The sequence below is a fragment of the Gorilla gorilla genome, chromosome Y (assembly GCF_029281585.2).
Source record: "Gorilla gorilla gorilla isolate KB3781 chromosome Y, NHGRI_mGorGor1-v2.1_pri, whole genome shotgun sequence".
Taxonomy (NCBI): Eukaryota; Metazoa; Chordata; class Mammalia; order Primates; family Hominidae; genus Gorilla; species Gorilla gorilla.
Window position 1 is genome coordinate 38,393,706 of NC_073248.2, and position 13,768 is coordinate 38,407,473.

A 13,768-nucleotide genomic window follows, 5' to 3' on the forward strand; every position below is an offset into this window, starting at 1 on the left:
CGGAATAGAATGTAATCGAATGGAACGGAATGGAATGGAATGGAATGGAATGGAATGGAATGGAATGGAATAGAATGGAATCAAATGGAATCGAATGGAATAGAATGTAATCAACCCGAATAGAACGGAACGGAACGGAACGGAACGGAACGGAATGGAACGGAACGGAACGGAACGGAATGGAATGGAATGGAATGGAATGAAATGATCAACCCGAGTAGAATGGAATGGAATGGAATGGAGTAGAATGGAATGGAATGGAATGGAATGGAATGGAATGGAATGGAATGGAATGGAATGGAATGGAATCGAATGGAATGGAATGGAATGGAATGGAAAAGAATGGAATCAACCCGAGTAGAACGGAACGGAATGGAATGAAATGGAATGGAATGGAATGGAATGGAACGGAACGGAACGGAACGGAACGGAACGGAATGGAACGGAAAGAACACGAGTAGAACAGAATGGAATGGAATGGAATGAAATGGAATGGAATGGAATGGAATGGAATAGAATGGAATCAACCCGAGTAGAACGGAATGGAATGGAATGGAATGGAACGGAATGGAATGGAATGGAATGGAATGGAATGGAATGGAATGGAATGCAAAGGAATGATCAACCCGAGTAGAACGGAATGGAATGGAATGGAATGGATTGGAATGGAATGGAATGGAATGGAATGGAATGGAATGGAATAGAATGGAATCAACCCGAGTAGAACGGAATGGAATGGAATGGAATGGAATGGAATGGAATGGAGTGGAATGGAATGAACCCGAGAAGAACGGAATGGAATAGAATGGAATGGAATGGAAAGGAATGGAATCAACCCGAGTAGAATGGAATGGATTGGAATGGAATGGAATGGAATGGAATGGAATGGAATGGAATGGAATGGAATGGAATGGAGTCCACACTAGTAGAACGGAATGGAATGGAATGGAATGGAATGGAATGGAATGGAATGGAATGGAATGGAATGGAATGGAATCGAATCGAACGGAATGGAATGGAACGGAACGGAACGGAATGGAATGGAATGGAATGGAATGGAATGGAATAGAATAGAATCAACCGGAGTAGAACGGAATTGATTGGAATGGAAAGGGATTGAATGGAATGGAATGGAATGAAATGGAATGGAATGGAATGGATCGCAACGGAACGGAACGGAATGGAACGGAATGGAATGGAGTGAACCCGAGTAGAACGGAACGGAATGGAGTGGAATGGAATGGAATGGAATAGAATGGAATCAACCCGAGTAGAACGGAACGGAACGGAACGGAACAGAACGGAACGGAATGGAATGGAATGGAATGGAATCAACCCGCGTAGAACGGAATGGAATGGAATGAAATGGAATGGAATGGAATGGATCGCAACGGAACGGAACGGAATGGAACGGAATGGAATGGAGTGAACCCGAGTAGAACGGAATGGAATGGAATGGAATGGAATGGATTGGATTGGAATGGAATGGAACCGAATGGAATGGAATGTAATGGAACGGAATAGAATGGAATCAACCAGAGTAGAACGGAATGGAATGGAATGGAATGGAATGGAATGGAATGGAATGGAACGGAATGGAGTGGAATGGAATCGAATAGAATGGAATGGAAAGAACCCGAGTAGAACGGAATGGAATGGAATGAAACGGAATGGAATGGAATGGAATGGAATGGAATGGAATGGAATGGAATGGAATGGAATGTAACCAACCCGAGTAGAACGGAATGGAATGGAATGGAATGGAATGGAACGGAATGGAATCGAATGGAATGGAATGGAATGGAATGGAATGGAATGGAATAGAATGGAATCAACACGAGTAGAACGGAATGGAATGGAATGGAATGGACTGGAATGGAATGGAATGGAATGGAATGAACCCGGGAAGAACGGAATGGAATGGAATGGAATGGAATGGAATGGAATGGAATGGAAAGGAATGGAATCAACCCGTGTAGAATGGAATGGATTGGAATGGAATGGAATGGAATGGAATGGAATGGAATGGAATGGAATGGAATGGAAAGGAATGGAATCAACCCGTGTAGAATGGAATGGATTGGAATGGAATGGAATGGAATGGAATGGAATGGAATGGAATGGAACGGAATGGAATGGAATCTACCCGAGTAGAATGGAACAGAACGGAACGGAACGGAACGGAATGGAATGTACCCGATTAGAACGGAATGGAATGGAATGGAACGGAATGGAATGTAATGGAATGGAATTCAATGGAATCTCCACGAATACAACGGAATGGAATGGAATGGAATGGAATGGGATAGAATGGATTGGAATGGAATGGAATGGAATGCAATGGAATGGAATGGAATGGAATCTACCCGAGTACAACGGAATGGAACGGATCGGAACGGAATGGAATCTACAGGAGAAGAATGGAATGGATTGAAATGGAATGGAATGGAATGGAATGGAATGGAATGGAATGGAAAGGATTGGAATGGAATGTGCACATGTGGAATGTAATTTATTGGAATGCAATGGAATGGAATGGAATGGAATGGAACGAAATGGAATGTTATGGAATCTACCCGAGTAGAATAGAATGGAATGGAATGGAAAAGAATGGAATGGAATGTAATGTAATGGAATGGAACGGAACAGAATCTACCCGAAAAGAACGGCACGGAAGGGAGCGGAACGGAACGGAACTGAATGTAATCTACCCAAGTAGAATGGAATGGAATCGAAAGGAATGGAACGGAACGGAATGGAATGGAATGGAATGCAATGGAATGGAATGGAATGGAATGGAATCTACTCGAGTAGAATGCAATGTGATGGAAGGGAATGGAATGGAATGGAATCTACCCGACTAGAACGGAATGGAATGGATTGGAATCGTATGGAATCTACCAGAGTAGAACGGAATGGAATGGAAAGGAATGGAATGGAATGGAATGGAATGGAACAGAGTGGAATAGAATGGAATGGAATGGAATGGAATGGAATCTACCCCAGTAGAACGGAATGGAAAGGAATGGAATGGAATGGAATGGAATGGAATGGAAAGCAAAGGAATGGAATGGTATGGAATCTACTCGGGTTGAACAGAATCGAATTGAGAGGCATGGAATGGAATGGAATGCAATGGAATGGAAAGGAATAGAATGGAATGGAATGGAATGGAATCGAATGTAATCTACCCGACTAGAACAGAATGGAAAGGAAGGGAATGGTATGGAATCTACCCGAGTCGAACGGAATGGAATGGAATGGAATGGAATGGAATGGAATGGAATTGAATGGAATGGAATGGAACGGAATAGAACAGAATGAAACGGAATGGAATGGAACGGAATGGAATGGAACCTACCCGAGTAGAACGGAATGGAATGGAATGGAATGGAATGGTATGGAATTTACACGAGTAGAACGGAATGGAATGCAATGGAATGGAATGGAATGGAAAGGAACGCTATGGAATAGAATGGAATGGAATGGAAAGGAATGCAGTGGAATGGAATACATCAGAGTAGAATGGAATGGAATGGAATGGAATGGAATGGAATGGAATGGAATTGAACGGAAATGTACGGAAGACAACGGAACGGAACAGAACGGAACGCAATGGAATGGAATCCACCCGAGAAGAACGGAACGGAACGGAACGGAACGCAATGGAATGGAGTCCAACAGAGAAGAACGGAACGGAATGGAACGGATCGGAACGGAATGGAACGGAATGGAACGGATTGGAACGCGATGGAATGGAATGCAATGGAATGGAAACTACCCGAGTAGAACGGAATGGAATGGAATGGAATGGAATGGTATGGAATGGAATGGAATGGAATGGAATGGAATGGAATGGTATGGATTCAACCCGAGTAGAACGGAATGGAATGGAATGGAATGGAATGGAATGGAATGGAATGGAATGGAATGGAATCAACTGGAATCGAATGGAATCACATGGAATGGAATGAACAGAATGGAATCAACCCGAGTAGAACGGAATGGATTGGACTGGAATGAATGGAATGGAATGGAATCAATCCGAGTAGAATGGAATGGAATGGAATGGAATGGAATGGAATTCAGTGAAATAGAATGGAATTGAATCAACCCGTGTGGAACGGAATGGAACGGAACGTAAAGGAACGGAACGGAATGGAACGGAATCAACCCGAGCAGAACGGAACGGAATGGGACGGGACGGGACGGGACGGGAAGTGTCGACATGGGACAGAATGGAACGGAACCGAACGGCATGGAATCAACCCGAGTAGAATGGAATGGAATGGAATGGAAAGACCCCGAGTAAAACGGAATGCAATGGAATGGAATGGAATGGAACGGAATGGAATGGAATGGAATGGAATGGAATAGAATGTAATCGAATGGAATCGAATGGAATGGAATGGAATGGAATGGAATGGAATGGAATGGAATGGAATGGAATGGAAAGGAATGGAATGGAATCGAATGGAGCGGAATGGAATGGAATAGAATGGAATGGAATGGTCTGCAATGGAATGGAATGGAATGGAATGGAATGGAATGGAATGGAATCAACCCGACTAGTATGGAACGGAATGGAATGGAATGGAATGGAATGGAATGGAATGGAATGGAATGGAATGGAATGGAATGGAATGGAATGGAATGGAATGGAATGGAATGGAATGGAATGGAGTGGAGTGGAATGGAATGGAATCGAATGGAATGGAATGGAATGGAATGGAATGGAATGGAACGGAATGGAATGGAATCGAATGGAGTCAAATGGAATGGAATGGAACAGAACGGAACGTAACGGAACGGAACGGAACGGAACGGACTGGAATGGAATGAATCCGAGTAGAAAGGAATGGAATGGAATGGAATGGAATGGAATGGAATTTAATGGAATGGAATGGAATGGAGTGGAATCGAATGGAATCGAATGGAATCGAATGGAATAGAATGTAACAAACCCGAATAGAACGGAACGGAACGGAACGGAACGGAACGGAATGGAACGGAACGGAACGGAACGGAATGGAATGGAATGGAATGGAATGAAATGATTAACCCGAGTAGAATGGAATGGAATGGAATGGAGTTGAATGGAATGGAACGGAATGGAATGGAATGGAATCGAATGGAATGGAATGGAATGGAATGGAATGGAATGGAAAAGAATGGAATCAACCAGAGTAGAATGGAATGGAATGGAATGGAATGGAATGGAATGGAATTCAGTGAAATAGAATGGAATTGAATCAACCCGTGTGGAACGGAATGGAACGGAACGTAAAGGAACGGAACGGAATGGAACGGAATCAACCCGAGCAGAACGGAACGGAATGGGACGGGACGGGACGGGAAGGGAAGTGTCGACATGGGAAAGAATGGAACGGAACCGAACGGCATGGAATCAACCCGAGTAGAATGGAATGGAATGGAATGGAAAGAACCCGAGTGAAACGGAATGCAATGGAATGGAATGGAATGGAATGGAATGGAATGGAATGGAATGGAATGGAATGGAATGGAATAGAATGTAAACGAATGGAATGGAATGGAATGGAATGGAATGGAATGGAATGGAATGGAATGGAATGGAATGGAATGGAATGGAATCAAATGGAGCGGAATGGAATGGAATAGAATGGAATGGAATGGTATGGAATGGAATGGAATGGAATGGAATGGAATGGAATGGAATCCACCCATGTAGAACGGAATTTAACGGAAGGGAATGGAACGGAGCAGAACAGAATGGAATATAATGGAATGCAATAGAATGGAATGGAATAGATTGGAATCTACCCAAGTAGAACAGAATGGAATGGAATGGAATGGAATTTAATCTACCTGAGAAGAACGGAATGGAACGGAATGGAATGGAATGGAATGGAATGGAATGGAATCCACAAGAGAAGAACGGAATGGAATGGAACGGAATGGAATGGAATGGAATGGATTGGAATGGAACGGAACCGAACGGAATGGAATTGAATCTACCCGAGTAGAATGGAATGGAATGGAATGGAATGGAATGGAATGGAAAGGAATGGAATGGAATGGAATGCAATGGAATGGAATGGAATGAAATGGAATGGAATGGAATCTATCTGAGTTGAACAGAATCGAATGGAATGGAATGGAAGGGAATGTAATGGAATGGAACGGAATGGAATAGAATGGAATGGAATGGAATGGAATGGAATTGAATGGAACGGAATGGAACGGAACAGAACGGAATGGAATGGATTGGAATCCACCCGAGAAGAAAGGAGTGGAATGGTACATTATGGAATGGAATGGAATAGAATGGAATGGATTTGAATTGCATGGAATGGAATGGAATGGAACCTACCCGAGTAGAACGGAATGGAATGGAATGGAATGGAATACAATGGAATGGAATGGTATGGAATCTATCCGGGTTGAACAGAATCGAATGGAATGGAAATGAATGGAATGGAATGGAATGGAACGGAACGGAATAGAATGCAAAGGAATGGAAAGGAATGGAATGGAATGGAATGGAATGGAATGGAATGGAATGGAATGGAATCGAATGGAATTGAATGGAATCTACCCGAGTAGAACACAACGGAATGGAATGGAATGGAATGGAATGGACCCAAGAAGAACGGAACGGAATGGAATGGAATGGAATGCAGTGTAACGGAACGGAATGGAATGGAATGGAATGGATTGGAATGGAATAAACTCGAGTAGAACGGAATGGAATGGAATGGAATGGAATGGAACGGAATGGAATGGAATGGAATCTACTCGAGTAGAATGGAACGGAATGGAACGGAATGGAACGGAATGGAATGCACCCGAGTAGAACGGAATGGATTGGAATGGAATGGAATGGAATGGAATCTACCCGAGTAGAACGGAAAGGAATGGAATGGAAGGCAAAGGAATGGAAGGGTATGGAATCTACACGGGTTGAACAGAATGGAATGGAATGGAATGGAATGGAACGGAACGGAACGGAACAGAATGGAATGGAATGAAATGGAATGGAATGGAATGGAATCTAACCGAGTAGAACGAAATGGAATGGAATGGCATGGTATGGAATCTTCCGGAGTAGAATGGAATGGAATGGAACGTAACGGAATGGTACGGAACAGAATGGAACAGAACGGAACGGATCCCAATGGAATGGAATCCACCTGAGAAGAACGGAACGGAATGGAACGGAATGGAACGGAAAAACCAGAGTAGAACGGAATGGAATGGAATGGAACGTAACGAAATGGAATGGAATCCACCCAAGAAGAACGGAATTTAACGGAAGGCAATGGAACGGAGCAGAACAGAATGGAATAAAATGGAATGGAATAGAATGGAATGGAATAGATTGGAATCTACCCAAGTAGAACAGAATGGAATGGAATGGAATGGAATTTAATCCACCTGAGAAGAACGGAATGGAACGGAATGGAATGGAATGGAATGGAATGGAATGGAATGGAATGGAATCCACAAGAGAAGAACGGAATGGAATGGAACGGAATGGAATGGAATGGAATGGAATGGAATGGAACGGAACCGAACGGAATGGAATTGAATCTACCCGAGTAGAATGGAATGGAAGGGAATGGAATGGAATGGAATGGAATGGAATGGAATGGAATGGAATGCAATGGAATGGAAAGGAATGAAATGGAATGGAATGGAATCTATCTGAGTTGAACAGAATCGAATGAAATGGAATGGAAGGGAATGTAATGGAATGGAACGGAATGGAATAGAATGGAATGGAATGGAATGGAATGGAATTGAATGGAATGGAACAGAACGGAACAGAACGGAATGGAATGGAATGGAATCCACCCGAGAAGAACGGAGTGGAATGGTACATTACGGAATGGAATGGAATAGAATGGAATGGATTTGAATCGCATGGAATGGAATGGAATGGAACCTACCCGAGTAGAACGGAATGGAATGGAATGGAATGGAATACAATGGAATGGAATGGTATGGAATCTATCCGGGTTGAACAGAATCGAATGGAATGGAAATGAATGGAATGGAATGGAATGGAACGGAACGGAATAGAATGCAAAGGAATGGAAAGGAATGGAATGGAATGGAATGGAATGGAATGGAATGGAATGGAATGGAATGGAATGGAATCTACCCGAGTAGAACACAACGGAATGGAATGGAATGGAATGGAATGGAATGGACCCAAGAAGAACGGAACGGAATGGAATGGAATGGAATGGAGTGTAACGGAACGGAATGGAATGGAATGGAATGGAATGGAATAAACTCGAGTAGAACGGAATGGAATGGAATGGAATGGAATGGAACAGAATGGAATGGAATGGAATCTACTCGAGTAGAATGGAACGGAATGGAACGGAATGGAACGGAATGGAATGTACCCGAGTAGAACAGAATGGATTGGAATGGAATGGAATGGAACGGAATGGAATGTAAAGGAATGGAATGCAATGGAATCTCCATGAATAGAACGGAATGGAATGGAATGGAATGGAATGGAATGGAATGGAATGGAATGAAATGCAATGGAATGGAATGGAATGGAATCCAACTGAGTACAACGGAACGGAACGGAACGGAATGGAATGGAATCTACACGTGAAGAACTGAATGGAATCAAATGGAATGGAATGGAATAGAATGGAATGGAATGGAATGGAATGGAATCTATCCGAGTGGAAAGGAATGGAATGGAATGGAGGGGAATGGAATGGAATGGAATGGAATGGAATGGAATGGAATGGAATGGAATGGAATGAAATGTACCCGAGTAGAACGGAATGGAATGGAATGGAATGGAATGGAATGAAACGGAAAGAATAGAATGGAATGGAATGGAATGGAATCTACAGGGGTAGAATGGAATCGAATGGAATGGAATGGAATCTACAGGAGCAGAATGAAATGGAAAGTAATGTAATGGAATGGAATGGAATGCAATGCAATGGAATGGAGTGGAATCTACACGAGAAGTACGGAATGGAACGGAACGGAACGGATAAAAATGGAATGGAACGGAAGGGAACGGAATCTACCCGAGTAGAATGGAATGGAATGGAATGGAATGGAATGGAATGGAATGGAACGGAACGGAAGGGAACGGAACGGAACGGAAGGGAATGTACCCGAGTAGAATGGAATGGAATGGAATGGAATGAAATGGAACATAATATAACGGAGGGGAATGGAATGGAATGGAATGGAATCTACCCGAGTAGAACGGAGCGGAACGGAACGGAAAGGAACGGAACGGAACGTAACGTAATGGAATCTACCAGAGTAGAACGGAATGGAATGGAATGGATTGGAATGGATTGAAATGGAATCTACCAGAGGAGAACGGAACTGAGTGGCATGGAATGGAGTGGAATGGAATGAAATCTACCCGAGTAGAACGGAACGGAATGGAACAGAACGGAACGGAATGGAATCTACCCGAGTAGAACGGAAGGGAATGGAATGGAATGGAATGGACCCGAGAAGAACGGAACAGAATGGAATGGAATGGAATGGAATGGAATGGATTGGAATGCAATGGAATGGAAAGGAATGGAATGGAATGGAATGGAATGGAATGGAATGGAATGGAATGGAATGGAATGGAATGGAATGGAACGGAATGGAATGGAATGGAATGGAATCTACCCAAGTGGAAAGGAATGGAATGGAATGAAATGGAATATAATGGAATGGAATGGAATGGAATGGAATGGAATCTAACCAAGTAGAACTGAACGGAACGGAACGGAACGGAAGGGAACGGAATGGAATCTACAGGAGAAGAACGGAATGGAATGCAATGGAATGGAATGGAAGGGAATGGAATGGAATGTACCCGAGTAGAATGGAATGGATTGTAATGCAATCGAATGGAATGGTATCAAATGGAATCTACCCGAGTAGAATGGAATTAAATGCAATGGAACGGAATGGAAATGAATGGAATGGAACAGAATGGAATGGAATGGAATCTACCCCAGTAGAACGGAGTGGAATGGAATGGAATGGAATGGAATGGAATGGAAAGGACCCGAGAAGAACGGAACGGAATGGAATGGAATGGAATGGAGTGTTATGGAATGGAATGGAATGGAATGGAATGGAATGGAATGGAATGGAATGGAATGGAACGGAATGGAATGGAATCTACCCGAGTAGAATGGAACAGAACGGAACGGAACGGAACGGAATGGAATATAACCGATTAGAACGGAATGGAATGGAATGGAACGGAATGGAATGTAATGGAATGGATTTCAATGGAATCTCCACGAATACAACGGAATGGAATGGAATGGAATGGAATGGGATAGAATGGAATGGAATGGAATGGAATGGAATGCAATGGAATGGAATGGAATGGAATCTACCCGAGTACAACGGAATGGAACGGATCGGAACGGAATGGAATCTACATGAGAAGAATGGAATGGATTGAAATGGAATGGAATGGAATGGAATGGAATGGAATGGAATGCAAAGGATTGGAATGGAATGTGCACATGTAGAATGTAATTTATTGGAATGCAATGGAATGGAATGGAATGGAATGGAATGAAATGGAATGTAATGGAATCTACACGAGTAGAATAGAATGGAATGGAATGGAAAAGAATGTAATGTAATGTAATGGAATGGAATGGAACGGAACAGAATCTACCCGAAAAGAACGGCACGGAAGGGAGCGGAATGGAACGGAACTGAATGTTATCTACCCAAGTAGAATGGAATGGAATCGAAAGGAATGGAACGGAACGGAATGGAATGGAATGGAATGCAATGGAATGGAATGGAATGGAATGGAATCTACTCGAGTAGAATGCAATGGAATGGAATGGAATGGAATGGAATGGAATGGAATGGAATCTACCCGACTAGAACGGAATGGAATGGATTGGAATGGTATGGAATCTACCAGAGTAGAACGGAATGGAATGGAATGGAATGGAATGGAATGGAATGGAATGGAATGGAACAGAGTGGAATAGAATGGAATGGAATGGAATGGAATGGAATCTACCCAAGTAGAACGGAACGGAATGGAATGGAATGGAATGGAATGGAATGGAAAGCAAGGGAATGGAATGGTATGGAATCTACTCGGGTTGAACAGAATCGAACTGAGTGGCATGGAATGGAATGGAATGCAATGGAATGGAAAGGAATAGAATGGAATGGAATGGAATGGAATCGAATGTAATCTACCCGACTAGAACGGAATGGAAAGGAATGGAATGGTATGGAATCTACCCGAGTAGAACGGAATGGAATGGAATGGAATGGAATGGAATTGAATGGAATGGAAAGGAACGGAATAAAACAGAATGAAACGGAATGGAATGGAATGGAATGGAATGGAACCTACCCGAGTAGAACGGAATGGAATGGAATGGAATGGTATGGAATTTACACGAGTAGAACGGAATGGAATGCAATGGAATGGAATGGAATGGAAAGGAACGCTATGGAATAGAATGGTATGGAACGGAAAGGAATGCAGTGCAATGGAATATATCAGAGTAGAATGGAATGGAATGGAATGGAATGGAATGGAATGGAATGGAATGGAATGGAATGGAATGGAATGGAACGGAAATGTACGGAAGAGAACGGAGCGGAACAGAACGGAACGCAATGTAATGGAATCCACCCGAGAAGAACGGAACGGAACGGAACGGAACGCAATGGAATGCAGTCCAACAGAGAAGAACGGAATGGAATGGAACGGAACGGAACGGAATGGAACGGAACGGAACGGATTGGAACGCGATGGAATGGAATGCAATGGAATGGAAACTACCCGAGTAGAACGGAATGGAATGGAATGGTATGGAATGGAATGGAATGGAATGGAATGGAATGGAATGGAATGGAATGGATTCAACCCGAGTAGAACGGAATGGAATGTAATGGAATGGAATGGAATGGAATCAAATGGAATCGAATGGAATCAAATGGAATGGAATGAACAGAATGGAATCAACCCGAGTAGAACGGAATGGATTGGACTGGAATGAATGGAATGGAATGGAATCAATCCGAGTAGAATGGAATGGAATGGAATGAAATGGAATGGAATTCAGTGAAATAGAATGGAATTGAATCAACCCATGTGGAACTGAATGGAACGGAAATTAAAGGAACGGAACGGAATGGAACGGAATCAACCCGTGCAGAACGGAACGGAATGAGATGGGACGGGACGGGACGGGAAGTGTCGACATGGGACAGAATGGAACGGAACCGAACGGCATGGAATCAACCCGAGTAGAATGGAATGGAATGGAATGGAATGGAAAGAACCCGAGTAAAACGGAATGCAATGGAATGGAATGGAATGGAATGGAATGGAACGGAATAGAATGTAATCGAATGGAATGGAATGGAATGGAATGGAATGGAATGGAATAGAATGGAATCAAATGGAATCGAATGGAATAGAATGTAATCAACCCGAATAGAACGGAATGGAACGGAACGGAACGGAACGGAATGGAACGGAACGGAACGGAACGGAATGGAATGGAATGGAATGGAATGAAATGATCAACCCGAGTAGAATGGAATGGAATGGAATGGAGTAGAATGGAATGGAATGGAATGGAATGGAATGGAATGGAATGGAATGGAATCGAATGGAATGGAATGGAATGGAATGGAAAAGAATGGAATCAACCCGAGTAGAACGGAACGGAATGGAATGAAATGGAATGGAATGGAATGGAATGGAACGGAACGGAACGGAATGGAACGGAAAGAACACGAGTAGAACAGAATGGAATGGAATGGAATGGAATGGAATGGAATGGAATGGAATGGAATGGAATAGAATGGAATCAACCCGAGTAGAACGGAATGGAATGGAATGGAATGGAACGGAATGGAATGGAATGGAATTGAATGGAATGGAATGGAATGGAATGCAATGGAATGATCAACCCGAGTAGAACGGAATGGAATGGAATGGAATGGATTGGAATGGAATGGAATGGAATGGAATGGAATGGAATAGAATGGAATCAACCCGAGTAGAACGGAATGGAATGGAATGGAATGGAATGGAATGGAATGGAGTGGAATGGAATGAACCCGAGAAGAACGGAATGGAATGGAATGGAATGGAATGGAAAGGAATGGAATCAACCCGAGTAGAATGGAATGGATTGGAATGGAATGGAATGGAATGGAATGGAATGGAATGGAATGGAATGGAATGGAATGGAGTCCACACTAGTAGAACGGAATGGAATGGAATGGAATGGAATGGAATGGAATGGAATGGAATGGAATGGAATCGAATCGAATGGAATGGAATGGAACGGAACGGAACGGAATGGAATGGAATGGAATGGAATGGAATGGAATAGAATAGAATCAACCGGAGTAGAACGGAATTGATTGGAATGGAAAGGGATTGAATGGAATGGAAAGGAATGAAATGGAATGGAATGGAATGGATCGCAACGGAACGGAGCGGAATGGAACGGAATGGAATGGAGTGAACCCGAGTAGAACGGAACGGAATGGAGTGGAATGGAATGGAATGGAATAGAATGGAATCAACCCGAGTAGAACGGAACGGAACGGAACGGAACAGAACGGAACGGAATGGAATGGAATGGAATGGAATCAACTCGCGTAGAACGGAATGGAATGGAATGAAATGGAATGGAATGGAATGGATCGCAACGGAACGGAACGGAATGGAACGGAATGGAATGGAGTGAACCCGAGTAGAACGGAATGGAGTGGA